Source organism: Chlorocebus sabaeus, chromosome 6 (genome assembly GCF_047675955.1).
Source record: "Chlorocebus sabaeus isolate Y175 chromosome 6, mChlSab1.0.hap1, whole genome shotgun sequence".
NCBI classification, from domain to species: Eukaryota; Metazoa; Chordata; class Mammalia; order Primates; family Cercopithecidae; genus Chlorocebus; species Chlorocebus sabaeus.
The window spans coordinates 60,593,379-60,610,526 of NC_132909.1; the positions used below are offsets into that span (position 1 = coordinate 60,593,379).

Consider the following 17,148-nt stretch of genomic DNA (forward strand, 5'->3'; position numbering starts at 1 on the left):
GGAGGCCAAGGCGGGCGGATCACGAGGTCAGGAGATCGAGACCATCCTCACTAACTCGGTGAAACCCCGTCTCTACTAAAAATACAAAAAATTAACTGGGCGTGGTGGCGGGCGCCTGTAGTCCCAGCTACTCGGGAGGCTGAGGCAGAAGAATGGTGTGAACCCGGGAGGCGGAGCTTGCAGTGAGCCAAGATGGTGTCACTGCACTCCAGCCTGGGTGACAGAGCGAAACTGTCTCAAAAAAAAAAAAAACACGGACAGGCTATCAGCCGGGTGCAGTGGCTCATGCCTGTAATCCCAGCACTTTGGGAGGCCAAGACAGGCAGATCATTTGAGGTCTGGCCAACATGATGAAACCCTGCCTCTACTGAAAATACAAAAATTAGCCCAGTGTGGTGCAACATGCCTGTAATCCCAGCTACTCAGGAGGCTGAGGCACAACAACACAAGAATTGCTTGAACCCGGGAGGCGGAGGCTGCAGTGAGCCGAGATGGTACCACTGCACTCCAGTATGCTCAATGAGCAAGACTCTGTCTCAAAAAACAAAACAAAACAAAAACCCAGGCGTGGTCAGCTGCATGGGAGGCCGAAGCAGTTGGACAACTTGAGCCCAGGAGGTCGAGGCTGCAGTGAGCCGTGATCATGCCACTGACTCTAGGCTAAGTGATAGAGTGAGACCCTGTCCTTTTTATTTTCCTTTTTTTTTTTTTTTGAGACAGAATCTCACTCACAGCCCAGGCTGGATGGAGTGCAGTGGTGCTATGTCTCGGTTCACTGCAATCTCCGCCTCCTGAGTTCAAGGGATTCTCCTGCCTCAGCCTCCTGAGTAGTTGGATTATAGGCGTGTGTCACCACGGCCCAGCTAATTTTTTGTAATTTTTTTTTTTTTTCTTTTTGAGACAGAGTTTCGATCTTGTTGCCCAGGCTGGAGTGCAATGGTGTGATCTCAGCTCACCGCAACCTCCGCCTCCCAGGTTCAAGCGATTCTCTCACCTCAGCCTCCCGAGTAGCTGGGATCACAGACATGTGCCACCATGCCCAGCTAATTTTGTATTTTTAGTAGAGTCGGGTTTCTCCACGTTGGTCAGGTTGGTCTCGAACTCCCAGTCTCAGGTGATCTGCCCATCTTGGCCTCCCAAAGTGCTGAGATTACAGGCGTGAGACACCATGCCCAGCCAATTTTTTGTATTTTTTTTTTTTGAGATGGAGTCTGGCTCTGTTGCCCAGGCTGGAGTGCAGTGGCCAGATCTCAGCTCACTGCAAGCTCCGCCTCCCGGGTTTGCGCCATTCTCCTGCCTCAGCCTCCCGAGTAGCTGGGACTACAGGCGCCTGCCACCTCGCCCGGCTAGTTTTTTGTATTTTTTTAGTAGAGACGGGGTTTTGCCGTCTTAGCCAGGATGCTCTCGATCTCCTGACCTCGTGATCCACCCGTCTCGGCCTCCCAAAGTGCTGGGATTACAGGCTTGAGCCACCGCGCCCGGCCAATTTTTTGTAATTTTAGTAGAGACAGGGTTTCGCCCTTTTGGCCAGGCTGATCTCGAACTCCTGGCCTCAAGTGATCCAGCTGCCTCGGCCTCCCAACGTGCTGGGATTACAGGCGTGAGCCCCACACGCAGCCGGGACTCAGCTGCGAGCTATGAACGCGGACCAGCGCCTGCAGGGAGCCTCCCCGTGTGGCTTGGGGTCCCTCACAACATGGCAGCTGTGTTCCCAGTACGGTCTCCAGTAAGCAGGGTTCCAAGCGAACAAAGAAGCTGCCAGGATGACCTGCTGGGAAGTCAGGCGGCGCCACCCCGGCCACCTTCTCTGGTTTCACAGGAGGCGCGAGGCCCGCCCAGGTTCAAAGGGAGGGGGAGGGCAGGGTCTCCTCCTGGGAGAGGGTGACAGACGTTGTTGCCGCTACCTTGAGACTGTGAGACCTAACAAGTCCTAGTAATTCTAACCTTCCGCGCATGGCCGGCCCCTGCCTGCTCTAGGGTTCACTCGCCAAGCCATTATTAAGTTTTTGTTGCAGTCAGGACTCTGTGCTGGGGCTGGTGGCAGAGAAGATGAGCTGGACGGCCAAGGGCTGACCTCACATCCCGGGGTTGGGTGTAGACCAGGAAGGGCTTCCTGGAGGCGGGAGCGGAAGGAGGACAGCGAAGCCTGGTGGTTAAGGAGGCCAGCCTGGGCTGAAATCCCAGCTGTATCCAGGCTACTGTGTGCCTCAGTTTCTGGATCCAAGCGGGATCCAAGGGCAGCCTGGTGAGCTACAGGCTGGTAGCGCAGTGCAGCGACGAAACCCAACAACAAAGAAACCGATGACGTCGCCTGAGGGGGCGGGACTTGAGGCCTGGAGGGGGCGAGACTTGGGGTCTGGGAATGGGGGTTTATAATTTGGAGGCGGAGTCGTGGACTTGGAGGGCGGAGCTTGGAATCTGAAGGGGCGGGGCCTCGTCTGGGTAGAGGATTGAGGCCTGGAGGGCCGGGGCTTGGGGGAGGTTCCCAGAAGGGGCGGGGCTTGTGTATTGGGTGAGGTCTGAGGCCTGGAAGGCAGAGACTTAAGGCCTGGAGGGCGGAGCTTTTGCCCGGAGGGGCGGGGCTTATGAACTGGAGGTGGGGGTGGAGCTTGTGTCTGGGGCCAAGTCTGGGCCTGGAAACGCCGGGCCTGAGGTCTAGAGGGGCGGGTTTTGGGCCCGGAGCGGTTTGGAGGTAAGAGAGATGGCGCTCAGGACGAGAGGGTTCCCTGCCCTGCCCCAGGAGCCTGCGTGGGAGAAGGCGTGAGGAGGGGAAGGAAGGTTATGGTACCTGCACACCGAGAGGCTGGAGCGCGAGAGTAAGCACCGTGTGGGGGACACACTCGACCACGGCGGGGGAGGGGGCTGCACCCCAAAGGCAACAGGGAACCCAGGCAGCATTTTATTTTTTCGGGTAACAGTTTTACTGTGATAAAACTCAGCACCTGGCCGGGCGCGGTGGCTCACTCTCGTAATCCCAGCACTTTGGGAGGCCGAGGTGGGAGGATCACCTGAGGTCAGGAGTTTGAGACCAGCCTGGCCAACACTGAAACCCCATCTCCACTAAAAATACAAAATTAGCTTGGCGTGGTGGCAGGTGCCTGTAATCCCAGCTGCTAGGGAGGCTGAGGCAGGAGAATCGCTTGAGCCTATGAAGCTGAAGTTGCAGTGAGCCGAGATTGCACCACTGCACTCCAGCCTGGGCAACATAGGGAGACTCCTCAAAAAACAAGACAAAACAAAAAAAAACTCAGCACGGTAATTCACCCACTTCGTCTAAAATTCAATGGTTTTTTTAGCACATGTAAAGTTGTGCAACCTTTGCTTCTAATCCAATTCTGCAACATTCTCATCCCCCAGGAAAGCGAGCCTGTCCCATCAGCAGTCACCGCCTCTCCCCACCTCCCCAGCCCCCAGGGGCCACTAGTACACTCTCCGTCTCTGGGGATTTGCCTGTTCTGGACTTTTCATGTGAATGGCCTGGGGATGGATTCCAGCTGGGCCTAGAGGAGGAGGGCTCCTGGGAGACCCAGTTGGAGCAGAGACCACAGCCATGGTCAGGAGGGGCCCAGCCCTGCAGGGCTGACTGCTGGGGGAGGTGAAGGGTGGGCCGGGCACTGGGGGGTCTGTCATCCCCTGCGGGGCACTTCGTGGCCACCCCATGGTCCTGACTGAACCCCACGACCCATGCAGTCCAGTCCTTCTAGCCCTGTTCTGCAGCTGCAGTGGGAGGGAGGGGCCCAGGGTCCTCTGCTAGCTTCCCCCACAGCCTCAAGGCACAGACTGGAAATCGAGGTTCCGAGCTGTCCCCTGGAGCATGGGTTATGGAGCTGGCAAGATAAGGACTGCCAACCCGGGCCTCAGTTTCCCCATCTGGAGAACAGAGGGCTGGGCCAGATGAGCACAGGGCGGGGTCTGGCCTCTACCCTTGACAGTAGCAGCCCCCAGAAACCCACAGGGCCCAAGCCCCCAGGTTTTCTCTGGGTGCTGCGGCCAACCTGGCTGAGCCTCGTCCAAGCTGCGGACAGCGCTCCCTCCTCAGCCCCATCCCTAGGGTCTCTCTTCTCTCCTGGCTTTGGTCTTCCCTGTCTTCTCCTCCTTTCCCCCCATCACACCCTTTGACTCTCAACTCCCAAGTCTCCTCTCAAAATCACCCCCACTTTTGTCCTCCCCCCCAACTGCTACCCCAGGCCAAGGCCCCAGACTCCTTGCTGACCTTCCAGCTCCCATTCCTGCCTCTGCCTCTTTTCTCCTAGTGAATTAAAACCAATCATGGCCCTCCCCTGCTCTAACACCTCCCATGGCTCCCCATTGCCCACAGCACAAAAACAAAGTGCTCTTGGCTGCCCTGGCACCTAGTTTAGGTTCTAATAATAATAATAATAATAATAATTTTATTTAGTCTGGGTGCAGTGACCCACACCTGTAATCTCAATACTTTGGAAGGCTGAGGTGGGAGGATTGCTTGAGCCCAGGAGTTCAAGGCTCAGGGCTCCCAGCCTCCAAGCCTCCCCCTCAAACCCTGCCCTCCTCTCAATTTCTCCAGCCGCAGCTGCTTCTGGATGCAGGGTCTATGCACCTGCTCCCCCTTCCAGCGGGGCCTCCCCAACATCCTCTGCACCTGGTTTCTCCTCTGCACCCTTCAGCCGCGGATCTGGGAGCACTTCTGCAGGTGCTCCCTAGGAGCTCAGGCCACATCACAGCCCACATGACCATCTGTGAACGTTTCTCACCCTGGGTTACTCATCCGCCACACTGGAAGGTGGGCTGAGCTCAGCTGTCTCCTCCTTTGTCCTAGTTTGTGACCTCACACATAACAGATTGAATGAATGAATGAATGAATGAATGAATGAAAGTGCACAGACGGCCCCACCCGGCCATCCTCAGGGCTCCCTGGCCTGCTGTCCTTCTCCCTTGCCCAGCCTGGCTTGTGTGTAGGAAGTGTGGGAGGTCCCATAGGCCAAGTCACTTCCCTCCCGGGTGGCACCGAGCCCCGCCCGGCCCTGCCAGGCCCCCCCGCTGACCGCTGCCTGCCCCCGGCCGCCTGCCAGGAACAGCTTGTCTTCTGAGCTGCTGCTCTCAATCCTGTTTTTGTGGTTTCCTCTCTGCCAATCCCGCCCTCTTCCAGTCTCTTCTTGTAGAGTGGCAGGAAAATTCTGGAGCTGGAGGAACTGGGAGGCTTTCACAGGCTGTGACCGAGGCCACCCCCAGCCTCCAGAGCCCAGTCTGCCCCTCTGTGAAGGGAACCACCAGCACTGGCTCACAGGTGCCCAGGCCAGGGTTCGCGCATGTGTCCCACCCGGTCAGGGGCGGGAGCAAACTGAATCCTTCATGGCGGAATCACCTCTACATTGCAGCAGAGATTCGGGGATCCTTTGAAAAGACAGCAGCACACACACAGATTGTTGGAGAAACCAGGTGTGGGGTGTGGACTGTGCGGAAACCCTGTGACCTTCACAATTTCTTCGAAACCCCAAAGCTGTTCTTTAAAAAAAAATACGTATTTGGCCAGGCGTGGCGGCTCATGCCTGTAATCTCAGCACTTTGGAAGGCCGAGGTGGGCAGATACCTGAGGTCAGGGGTTCGAGACTAGCTTGACTAACGTGGTGAAAACCTGTTTCTACTAAAAGTAAAAAAATTAGCCGGGCGTGGTGTCGGGTACCTGTAATCCCAGCTACTCAAGAGGCTGAGGCAGGAAAATCGCTTGAACCTGGGAGGCGGAGGTTGCGGTGAACTGAGATTGCACCACTGCACTCCAGTCTTGGCGACAAGAACAAGACTCTGGCAAAAAACAACAACAATAACAACAACAAAAAACTTTATTTTTCCGTGCCAGTAGCGCTCCTGCAAACATGGTGAACGTTCCGAAAACCCAGGTTCTTTTTTTTTTTGAGACGGAGTCTCGCTCTGTCGCCCAGGCTGGAGTGCAGTGGCCGAATCTTGGCTCACTGCAAGCTCCGCCTCCCGGGTTCACGCCATTCTCCTGCCTCAGGCTCCCAAGTAGCTGGGACTACAGGCGCCCGCCACCTCGCCCGGGTAGTTTTTTTTTTGTATTTTTTAGTAGAGACGGGGTTTCACCGTGTTAGCCAGGATGGTCTCAATCTCCTGACCTCGTGATCCACCCGTCTCGGCCTCCCAAAGTGCTGGGATTACAGGCTTGAGCCACCGCGCCCGGCCGGTTCTTTTTTTTTTTTTTGAGACGGAGTCTCGCGCTGTCTCCCAAGCCGGAGTGCAGTGGCGTGATCTTGGCTCACTGCAAACTCCGCCTCCTGGGTTCACGCCATCCTCCTGGGGCTACAGGCGCCTGCCACCATGCCCAGCTAATTTTTTGTATTTTCGGTAGAGACAGCGTTTCACTGTGTTAGCCAGGATGGTCTCGATCTCCTGACCTCGTGATTCGCCTGCCTTGGCCTCCCAAAGTGCTGGGATTACAGGCTTGAGCCACCGCGCCCGGCCCCAGGTTCTTTTTGAGACGGTGTCTCCCTCTGTTGCTCAGGCTGGAGTGCAGTGGTGCAATCTCGGCTCACTACGACTTCCACCTCCTGGGTTCAAGCAATTCACCTGTCTCAGCCTCCTGAGTGGTTGGGATTACAGGCATGGACCATCAGGCCCAACTAACTTTGTGTGTGTGTTTGTGTGTGTGTGTTTGTTTTTGTTTTTAGCAGAGATGGGGTTTCACCATGTTGGCCAGGCTGGTCTCGAACCCCTGACCTCAGGTGATCCACCTGCCTCGGCCTCCCAAAGTGCTGGGATTACAGGCATGAGCCACTATGCCCGGCCCCAAGAGCCTTTCTGTAAGAAGTGTGGCCAGCGCCAATCCCACAAAGGGAGGCGGTGCTAGAGGGGCAAGGACTCTCTCTGTGCCCAGGGAAAGTGGCCTTACCACAGGAAGCAGAGCGGCTGTGGTAGGCAGACTAAGCTGATTTTCCAGAAAAAGCTAAAACCACGAAGAAAATTGTGCCGAGGTGCAACTGCCTTGAGCCCCACTGCGGCGAGGGACAAGCCTGAGTTGGGAGGATATAGACCGAGAGACCGAGAAAGAGTCAAGAGACCCGTTCACAGTGCCATCGTTTTTATTTTTTTATTTTTTGAGACGGAATCTCGCTGTGTCGCCCAGGCTGGAGTGTCGTGGCGAGATCTCAGCTAACTGCAACCCCTGCCTCCTGGGTTGCAGCGATTCTCATGCCTCAGCCTCCCGGGTAGCTGAGATTATAGGCGTGCGCCACCACGCTCAGCTAATTTTTGTATTTTTAGTGGAAACAGGGTTTCAACATGGTGCCCAGACTAGTCTTGAACTCCTGACCTCATGATCTGCCCACCTCGGCCTCCCAAAGTGCTGGGATTACAGGCGTGGGCCACCAGACCTGGCCTTTTTTTTTTTTTTTTTTGTGACAGTCTTGCTCTGTCGCCCAGGCTGGAGTTCAGTTGTGCAATCTTGGCGCACTGCAACCTCTGCCTCCCAGGTTCAAGTGATTCTCCTGCCTCAGCCTCCTGAGTAGCTGGGATTACAGGTGACCACCACCATGCCTAGCTAATTTTTGTATTTTTAATAGAGACAGGATTTCACCATGGTGGCCAGACTGGTCTCAAACTCCTGACCTCAGGTGTTCCACCCGCCTTGGCCTCCCAAAGTGCTGGGATTACAGGTGTGAGCCCCCACGCCTGGACGGATAATAATAATAATAATTTCATTTAGGCTGAATGCAATGGCTCATGCCTGTAATCCCAGCACTTTGGGAGGCTGAGGTGGGAGGATTACTTGAGCCCAGGAGTTCAAGACCACACTGGACAACATAATGAGACCCCATCTCTATAAAAAATACGAAAATTAGACAGGCGTGGTGGCGCATGCCTGTAGTTCCAGCTACTTGGGAGGCTGAGGCAGGAGGATCCCTTGAGCCCAGGAATTTGAGGCTGCTGTGAGTTATGATCGCATCACTGCCCTCCAGCCTGGGCAACAAAGTAAGACCCAGTCTCAATTAATAATAATAATAGGCCAGGCGCGGTGGCTCAAGCCTGTAATCCCAGCACTTTGGGAGGCCGAGATGGGTGGATCACGAGGTCAGGAGATCGAGACCATCCTGGCTAACGTGGTGAAACCCTGTCTCTACTAAAAAAATACAAAAAAACTAGCCGGGCGAGGTGGTGGGCGCCTGTAGTCCCAGCTACTCGGGAGGCTGAGGCAGGAGAATGGCGTAAACCCAGGAGGCAGAGCTTGCATTGAGCCGAGATCCGTCCACTGCACTCCAGCCTGGGCAACAGAGCGAGACTCCGTCTCAAAAAATAATAATAAGCCGGGCGCGGTGGCTCACGCCTGTAATCCCAGCACTTTGGGAGGCCGAGACGGGCGGATCACGAGGTCAGCAGATCGAGACCATCCTCGCTAACACGGTGAAACCCCGTCTCTACTAAAAATATGAAAAACTAGCCGGGCGTAGTGGCGGGCGCCTGTAGTCCCAGCTACTTGGGAGGCTGAGGCAGGAGAATGGCGAGAACCCGGGAGGCGGAGCTTGCAGTGAGCCGAAATCGCGCCACCGCACTCCAGCCTGGGAGACTGAGCAAGACTCCGTCTCAAAAAAAAAAAAAAAAAAAAAAAAAAATAATAATAATAATAATAATAATAATAATGGCTGGGCACAGTGGCTCATGCCTGTAATTCCAACACTTTGGGAGGCTGAGACCAGTGGATCGCTTGAGGCTAGGAGTTTGACACCAGCCTGGGCAACATAGTGAGACCTCCATCTCTATTGTAAAAAACAATAAAATAATAATAATGATGAATTCAAGAGTCAACAGGATCAAGTCTGCATAGGGTCTGGAACACAATAAGTGCTCAATAAATGTGTTGAGGATCAGCCAGGTGCGATGGCTCACGCCTGTAATCCCAGCACTTTAGGAGGCTGAGGTGGGCAGATCACGAGGTCAGGAGTTTGAGACCAGCCTGACCGACATGGTGAAACCCCATCTCTATTAAAAAGTACAAAAATTAGGCGGGCATGGTGGCTCACGCCTGTAGTCCCAGCTATTGGGAGGCTGAGGCAGAAGAATCCCTTGAACTCAGGAGATGGAGGCGGCAGTGAGCCGAGATTGTGCCAGCACTCCAGCCTGGGTGACAGAGCGAGATTCCTTCTCAAAACAAAAACAGAATGTGTTGAGGGTTGATTTATTGCCCCAGGGCAGGGAGGAGGCCAGCAGGATATCTCTCCTCCCTCTGTAGAGTGGAAGGACGCACACACATTTTATTTCCTGCCATTGTCACGAACCACAGGGATCCCTCCTGCTGAATCAGCCCCTTTCATTCTGGCCTTTAATTGTCCTCTTGCCAAAGGCAACCCTGTGGCGTGTCCTGGTCTCTGCCTCACCCTGAAGAATGAGAAACCTGTTTAAAGTGAAGTGTGATGGAATCAAGTCAGACATGAGGAAGGACCTACCTCCTTGGTCAAAGCTGGGTTGGGGTAAGCTTGCGGGAGAGAGGAAGTGAGGGAGGGTGGGAGGGCTGGCTCCCTGTGTCAGGGATGCCTGGGTGAGCTGGGGGGCCCGCTGACACAAGTGTTCCCATCCGGGGTTTGGGTGGCCCGATAGAAGCTGGCACCCCTGGGCTGGAACCTCACTGACTCCCCAGGGGCACCTGCCCTATTCATTCCATTTCTTTCTTTTTTTTTTTTTTTTTTTTGAGGCGGAGTCTCACCGTGTCGCCCAGGCTGGAGTGCAGTGGCCGGATCTCAGCTCACTGCAAGCTCCGCCTCCCGGGTTCACGCCATTCTCCAGCCTCAGCCTCCCAAGTAGCTGGGACTACAGGCGCCCGCCACCTCGCCCGGCTAGTTTTTTGTTATTTTTTAGTAGAGACAGGGTTTCACCGTGTTAGCCAGGATGGTCTCGATCTCCTGACCTTGTGATCTGCCCGTCTCGGCCTCCCACAGTGCTGGGATTACAGGCTTGAGCCACCGCGCCCGGCCCTTTATTCATTCCATTTCTAGCTGTGTTCGTTCCTTCTATCAAGCAAACATTTCACTCCCTGCCACGCAGGATTTGGGGTCTATGGGCAGCCTTGGGAAGATGCCCTGGGGTACATTCATCCCACCACCCCAAGGGAGACTCAGTTTCCCCGTATGAAGTGTGAGGGCAACAGCTCCAGCGCTCCCCTGCCTCAGTTTCCCTTTTTTGAGATAAGGACTCATTCTGTCACCCAGGCTGGAGTGCACTGGTGCTGTCATGGCTCACTGCAGCCTTGACCTCCCATGTTCAAATCATCCTCCCACCTCAATCTCCCAAGTAACTGTGACCTCAGGTGTGCGCCACCACACCCAGCTAATTTTTGTAATTTTTTGTAGAGATTGGGTTTCACTATGTTGCACAGGCTGGTCTGGAGTCCCTGGGCTCAAGTGATACCCCTGCCTTGACCTCCCAAAGTGCTAGGGTGACAGGTGTGAACCACCATGTCCTGCCTCAGTTTCCCTTTTGTGAGCGCCTTTTGCGAAATGGCAGAAGGTACAGACACCAACAAAGAGGGCTTGTTGGCCAGGTGCAGTGGCTCACGCCTGTAATCCCATAACTTTGGGAGGCCGAGATGGGTGGATCATGAGGTCAGAAGTTCAAGATCAGCCTGGCCAAGATGGTGAAACCCCGTCTCTACTAAAAATAGAAAAAATTAGCCGGGCGTGGTGGTGGGTGCCTGTAATCCCAACTACTCGGGAGGCTGACACAGAGAATTACTCGAACCCAGGAGGCAGAGGTTGCAGTGAGCCAAGGTCGCGCTGCTGCACTCCAGCCTGGGTGACCGAGTGAAACTCCGTCTCAAAAAAAAAAAAAAGAGGGTGTGTCTGGGCCAGGCACGTGGCTCACGCCTGTAATCCCAGCACTTTAAGGGGCTGACGTGGGTGGATTCAGTGAGCCCAGGAGTTCGAGACCAGCCTGGGCAACACAGTGAAACCCCATCTCTAAAAAAGAAAAAAAGAAAAGAAAAAGTAAAGGGGGTTGGTCAACCCCCACAGCCTTGGTTTGGGGGGCCACAGAGGCCTCAGGTTCCCAAATCCCCTTCCATAGACGTGTGGAAAGTGCCCAGCTTGGAGTCAGTGAGTCCCTGCCGTCCCCCAGCCGTCAGAAACACAAACAGAGTTGCAGCATTTTATCTGCGTGGTAAAAGTGTCACCTGGCCAGGCGCGGTGGCTCATGCCTATAATCCCAGCACTTTGAGAGGCTGAGGAGGGTGGATCACTTGTCAGGAGTTTGAGACCAGCCTGGCCAACGTGGTGAAACCCATTTCTACTAAAAATGCAAAAATTAGCCTGGCGTGGTGGTGCACACTTGTAGTCCTAGCTACTGGGGCAGGAGAATTGCTTGAACCCTAGGAGTTTAAGCAATTAGGAGGTAGAGGTTGCGGTGAGCTGAGATCACGCCACTGCACTCCAGCCTGGGAGACAGGGCAAGACTCCGCCTCAAAAACAAAACAAAAACCAAAACCAAACCAAAGTGGCCCCTTTGCAAGGAGTCTACGTGATGATGTGGGTTCCAGCCCTGGCCACTCTGTACAGGGGCTCATTGGCCAACTTGACTCACCCCTGCAGAGTCCCTGGTCCTTCACCCAGCAGTCCTGCCCTCCCAGGAATGACTTCATCCCTTCCCTGTGGGCCTAGGGCCAGGCAGGCAACATGAAGAAACCCTCACAGCCACCACTTCCAGCCAGGACACAGGGGAGGCAGGCAGGGCCCTTGCCTGGGCACGAAATGTAGGCGGAGGGTCACCAGCAGCATCGTTCCTCAAGATAATAATAGTCAAGCTCGGTGGCTCATGCCTGTGGTCCCAGCACTTTCGGAGGTCAAGGCCGGAGGATTGCTTGAGCCCAGGAGTTTGAGACCAGCCCGGGCAATGTAGTGAGGCCCCGTCTCTACAAAAAATAAAAAATTAACCGGGTGTTGTCAGGCGTGGTGGCTCACGCCTGTAATCCCAGCACTTTGGGAGGCCGAGGCGGGCGGATCAGGAGGTCAGGAGATCGAGACCATCCTGGCTAACACGGTGAAACCCCGTCTCTACTAAAAATACAAAAAAACTAGCCGGGCGTGGTGGCGGGTGCCTGTAGTCCCAGCTACTCAGCAGGCTGAGGCAGGAGAATGGCGTGAACCCAGGAGGCGGAGCTTGCAGTGAGCTGAGATCGTGCCACTGCACTCCAGCCTGGGCAACAGAGCGAGACTCTGTCTAAAAAAAAAAAAAAAAAATTAGCCAGGTGTGGTCATGTGTGCCTGTGGTCCCAGCTACATAGGAGGTTGAGGTGAGGGACAAGTAACTGAGCCCAGGAGTTTGAGGCTGCAGTGAGCTGTGATCATGCCACTGCACTCTGGATCATGTTTCAAAAAATATATATATTTTGTAATTGAATTTTTTGCTGTAATGATTGGAAACACATGCAGTTGTAAGAAATAGCACTGTGCCTAGTTTCTTCCCAATGGTAACATTTTGCAACAATCTATTACAGTGTGGTAACCTGGCTGTTGGCATTGATACAATTCACCCATTTTATTCATAGCTGGCCAGTTTCCTTCCTTCCTTCCTTCCTTCCTTCCTTCCTTCCTTCCTTCCTTCCTTCCTTCCTTCCTTCCTCCTTCCTTCCTTCCTTCCTTCCTTCCTCCCTCCCTCCCTCCCTCCCTTCCTTCTTCTTTCTTTTCTTTCTTCCTTGATGGAGTCTCGCTCTCTCGCCAGGCTGTAGTGCAGTGGCGTGATCTCGGCTCACTCCAACCTCCACCTCCCGGGTTCAAGCAATTTTCCTGCCTCAACCTCCCAAGTACTGGGATTACAGGTGCCCGCCACCACGCCCGGCTAATTTTTGTATTTTTAGTAGAGATGCGGGTTTCTCCATGTTGGCCAGGCTGGTCTCGAACTCCTGACTTCAGGTGATTCACCTGCTTCGGCCTCCCAAAGTGCTGGAATGACAGGTGTGAGCCCCTGCGCCCGGCCAGACCTGGCCAGCTTCACTTGTGCCCCTGTGTGTATGTGTCTGGTGTGTGTGTGTGTCTGATGTGTGTGTGTCTGGTGTGTGTGTGTGTCTGATGTGTATGTGTCTGGTGTGTGTGTGTGTCTGGTGTGTGTGTCTGGTGTGTGTGTGGTGTGTGTGTCTGGTGTGTGTGTGTGTCTGGTGTGTGTGTGTGTCTGGTGTGTGTGTGTCTGGTGTGTGTGTGTCTGGTGTGTGTGTCTGGTGTGTGTGTCTGGTGTGTGTGTGTCTGGTGTGTGTGTCTGGTGTGTGTGTCTGGTGCGTGTGTCTGGTGCGTGTGTCTGGTGTGTGTGTGTCTGGTGTGTGTGTGTCTGATGTGTGTGTGTCTGGTGTGTGTGTGTCTGGTGTGTGTCTGATGTGTGTGTGTCTGGTGTGTGTGCGTGTCTGATGTGTGTGTGTCTGGTGTGTGTGTGTCTGGTGTGTGTGTGTGTCTGGTGTGTATGTGTCTGGTGTGTGTGTGTCTGATGTGTATGTGTCTGGTGTGTGTGTGTGTCTGATGTGTATGTGTCTGGTGTGTGTGTGTGTCTGGTGTGTGTGTCTGGTGTGTGTGTGTCTGATGTGTGTGTGTCTGGTGTGTGTGTGTGTCTGGTGTGTATGTGTCTGGTGTGTGTGTGTGTCTGATGTGTGTGTCTGGTGTGTGTGTCTGGTGTGTGTGTGTCTGGTGTGTGTGTGTCTGATGTGTATGTGTCTGGTGTGTGTGTGTGTCTGGTGTGTGTGTCTGGTGTGTGTGTGTGTCTGATGTGTGTGTGTCTGGTGTGTGTGTGTCTGGTGTGTATGTGTCTGGTGTGTGTGTGTGTCTGATGTGTATGTGTCTGGTGTGTGTGTGTGTCTGGTGTGTGTGTGTGTCTGGTGTGTGTGTGTCTGGTGTGTGTGTCTGGTGTGTGTGTCTGGTGTGTGTGTGTCTGGTGTGTGTGTGTCTGATGTGTATGTGTCTGGTGTGTGTGTGTGTCTGGTGTGTGTGTGTGTCTGGTGTGTGTGTGTCTGGTGTGTGTGTCTGGTGTGTGTGTCTGGTGTGTGTGTGTCTGATGTGTGTGTGTCTGGTGTGTGTGTGTCTGGTGTGTGTCTGGTGTGTGTGTCTGGTGTGTGTGTGTCTGGTGTGTGTGTCTGGTGTGTGTGTCTGGTGTGTGTGTGTCTGGTGTGTGTGTGTCTGGTGTGTGTGTCTGGTGTGTGTGTGTCTGGTGTGTGTGTGTCTGATGTGTGTGTGTGTCTGGTGTGTGTGTCTGGTGTGTGTGTCTGGTGTGTGCGTGTCTGGTGTGTGTGTGTCTGATGTGTGTGTCTGGTGCGTGTGTCTGGTGTGTGTGTGTCTGGTGTGTGTGTCTGGTGTGTGTGCGTGTCTGATGTGTGTGTCTGGTGTGTGTGTGTGTCTGGTGCGTGTGTGTGTCTGGTGTGTGTGTCTGGTGCATGTGTGTGTCTGGTTGTGTGTGTGTCTGGTGTGTGTGTGGTGTGTGTGCTTGTGCAGGGCACCGGTGGTATAATTTAATAACAGTCCGTTTACCCTTTGTTCTTGGAAATAAAAGTGCATCAGACTGAACCGTGCAACCCAGGAGGCTGAGTGGTCGGCGATCTCCAGCTGTGCCTCCTAATCCGGACTCTGGACCCTCCATGTGAGCCCGAGCTTCTCTCCACTGCCGGCCTCACCATGGCCATCTGTAAAATGGGGTGTGGGGGGGTGATTGTACCAGGAGACGGCCTCCTCCTGTCTTCTTTTTTTTTTTTTTTCTTAGATGGAGTCTTGCTCTGTCACCCAGGCTAGAATGCAATGGTGGGATCTCGGCTCACTGCGAACTCTGCCTCCCAGGTTCAAGGGATTCTCCTGCCTCAGCCTCCCCAGTAGCTGGGATTACAGGCATGAGTCACCATGCCCGGCTAATTTTTTTGTATTTTTAGTAGAGATGGGGTTTCACCACGTTGGTCAGGCTGGTCTCGAACTCCGACCTCAGGTGATCCGCCCGCCCTGGCTTCCCAAAGTGCTGGGGTTACAGGTGTGAGCCACCGTGCCTGACCTCTTTCACTCTCTTTATCCTTTCCTCTCTCTCTTCCTCCTGCCCTCCTATCATAAAAGAAGTAACATATATTTGGCATACTGTATGTCAGGAACCGTCTTAGTTTCCAAAATGAAAATATAGGCACCGGGTGCAGTGGCTCACACCTGTAATCCCAGCTCTTTGGGAGGCCGCAGTGGGCAGATCACTTGAGGTCAAGAGTTCAAGACCAGCCTGGCCAATGTGGTGAAACCCCCGTCTCTACTAAAAATACAAAGACAAACAAACAAAAATTAGCCGGGCATGGTGGCAGGTGCCTGTAATTCCAGTTATTCAGGAGGCTGAGGCAGGAGAATCACTCGAACCCTGGAGGCGACGGTTGCAGTGAGCCGAGATCCAAGATCGCACCACTGCACTCCAGCCTGGGCAACAGAGTGAGACTCTGTCTCAAAAAAAAAAAGAAAAGAAAAGAAAAACAAAAAAAGAGGTTTATGAGTCTAACATCAGAGATCCTGTAATCAATTCTTTTTTTTTTTTTTTTTTTGAGACAGGGTCTCGCTCTGTCACCCAGGCTGCAGTGCTGTGGCCTGCTCTTAGCTCACTGCAACCTCAACCTCCCCAGCTCAACCAATCCTCCCACCTTAGCTTCTGAAGTAACTGAAGCCACAGGCACATGACACCACTTCCAGTTAATGTTTTAAAATTCTTTGTAGAGACAGCGGCTTGCTATGTTCCCCAGGCTGGTCTGGAATTCCTGGGCTCAAGCGATACCCTGACTCAACCTCCCAAAACACTGGGATTACAGGCTTGAGCCACTGTGCCTGACCCCAAATCAATTTCTTTTTTTTTTTTTTTTTTTTTTTTTGAGACGGAGTCTCGCTGTGTCACCCAGGGTGGAGTGCAGTGGCCAGATCTCAGCTCACTGCAAGCTCCGCCTCCCGGGTTCATGCCATTCTCCGGCCTCAGCCTCCGAGTAGCTGGGACTACAGGCGCCCGCCACCACGCCCGGCTAGTTTTTTGTATTTTTTAGTAGAGATGGGGTTTCACCATGTTAGCCAGGATGGTCTCGATCTCCTGACCTCGTGATCCACCCGCCTCGGCCTCCCAAAGTGCTGGGATTACAGGCGTGAGCCACGGATCCCGGCCTTTTTTTTGTATTTTTAGTAGAGACGGGGTTTTGCCATGGTGGCCAGGTTAGTCTCGAACTCCTGACCTCAGGTGATCCGCCTGCCTTGGCCTCCCAACAAGGAGGCTTCTTCAGACACGTCCAACCCCTCTGTGCTCCCTGGCTTCTCTCTGTTTTCATGGCTGGCATGTTCCACCTTTCATGGCTTTTCACACACAGTGAGGTGGTCACATCTCTTTGTTTTGAGACAGAGTCTTGCTCTTGTCACCCAGGTTGCAGTGCGATGGCACAATCTCGGCTCACTGCAACCTCCAACTCCCGGGTTCAAGCCATTGTCCTGCCTCAGCCTCCCGAGTTGCTGGGATTCCAGGCGCGCGTCACCACGCCCGGCTTATTTTTGTTTTTGTTTTGGTGGACCTCAGGTGATCCACCCGCCTCAGCTTCCCAACCTGCCGGGATTACAGGCGTGAGCCACCATGCCCAGCAGTCACATCTCTTGCATGACACATGGGTCCATAAGCAAAGTGACCTCGGAGAAAGGAAGCAGGAACTTTGAGGCCAGGGACTGGCTCAGTCACTTCCATCATCTTCTCTTGGTCAAAGCCAGCTCAGATTCAAGGAGCTGGAAGAATGATCTCAGCCTCCTGATGGGAAGGAAGAAACCAATGACTGCCTTCTTGGAAGCAAGCCACCGCCGGGTGTGCTGAGGCAGTGTCATTTAGACCTCAGGTGGGAGATGCCCACCTGGGATCTGGTTTACCTGCACACACCTCACTTTCCTGTAAGGACTTAACACCGGGGGCTCACGCCCGTAATCCCAACACTTTGGGAGGCCAAGGTGGGAGGATCACTTGAGCTCAGGAGTTTGAGGCCAGCCTGGGCAACATGGTGAAGCCCCATCTCTACAAAAAAATTTAAAAAAATTAGCCGTGTGGGGTGGTGTGCACCTGTGGTCCCAGCTACTTGGGAGGCTGAGGCAAGAGGATTGCTTGAGCCCAGGAAGTCGAGGCTGCAATGGGTGAGCCATGATTGTACCACTGCAGTCCAGCCTGAGTGACAGA

The 17,148-nt window shown here is 54.0% G+C and overlaps 1 long non-coding RNA gene across 1 annotated transcript; it reads left to right on the top strand.

Annotated features, from left to right (window-relative positions):
* Positions 1–2,381: 2,381 nt before the first annotated feature.
* LOC119622446 (uncharacterized) lies at positions 2,382–15,432 on the top strand. The gene is made up of 4 exons (XR_005239064.2): positions 2,382–2,816; positions 4,544–4,759; positions 9,326–9,452; positions 14,497–15,432. It is a non-coding gene; the product is annotated as an uncharacterized lncRNA (long non-coding RNA).
* Positions 15,433–17,148: the final 1,716 nt, after the last annotated feature.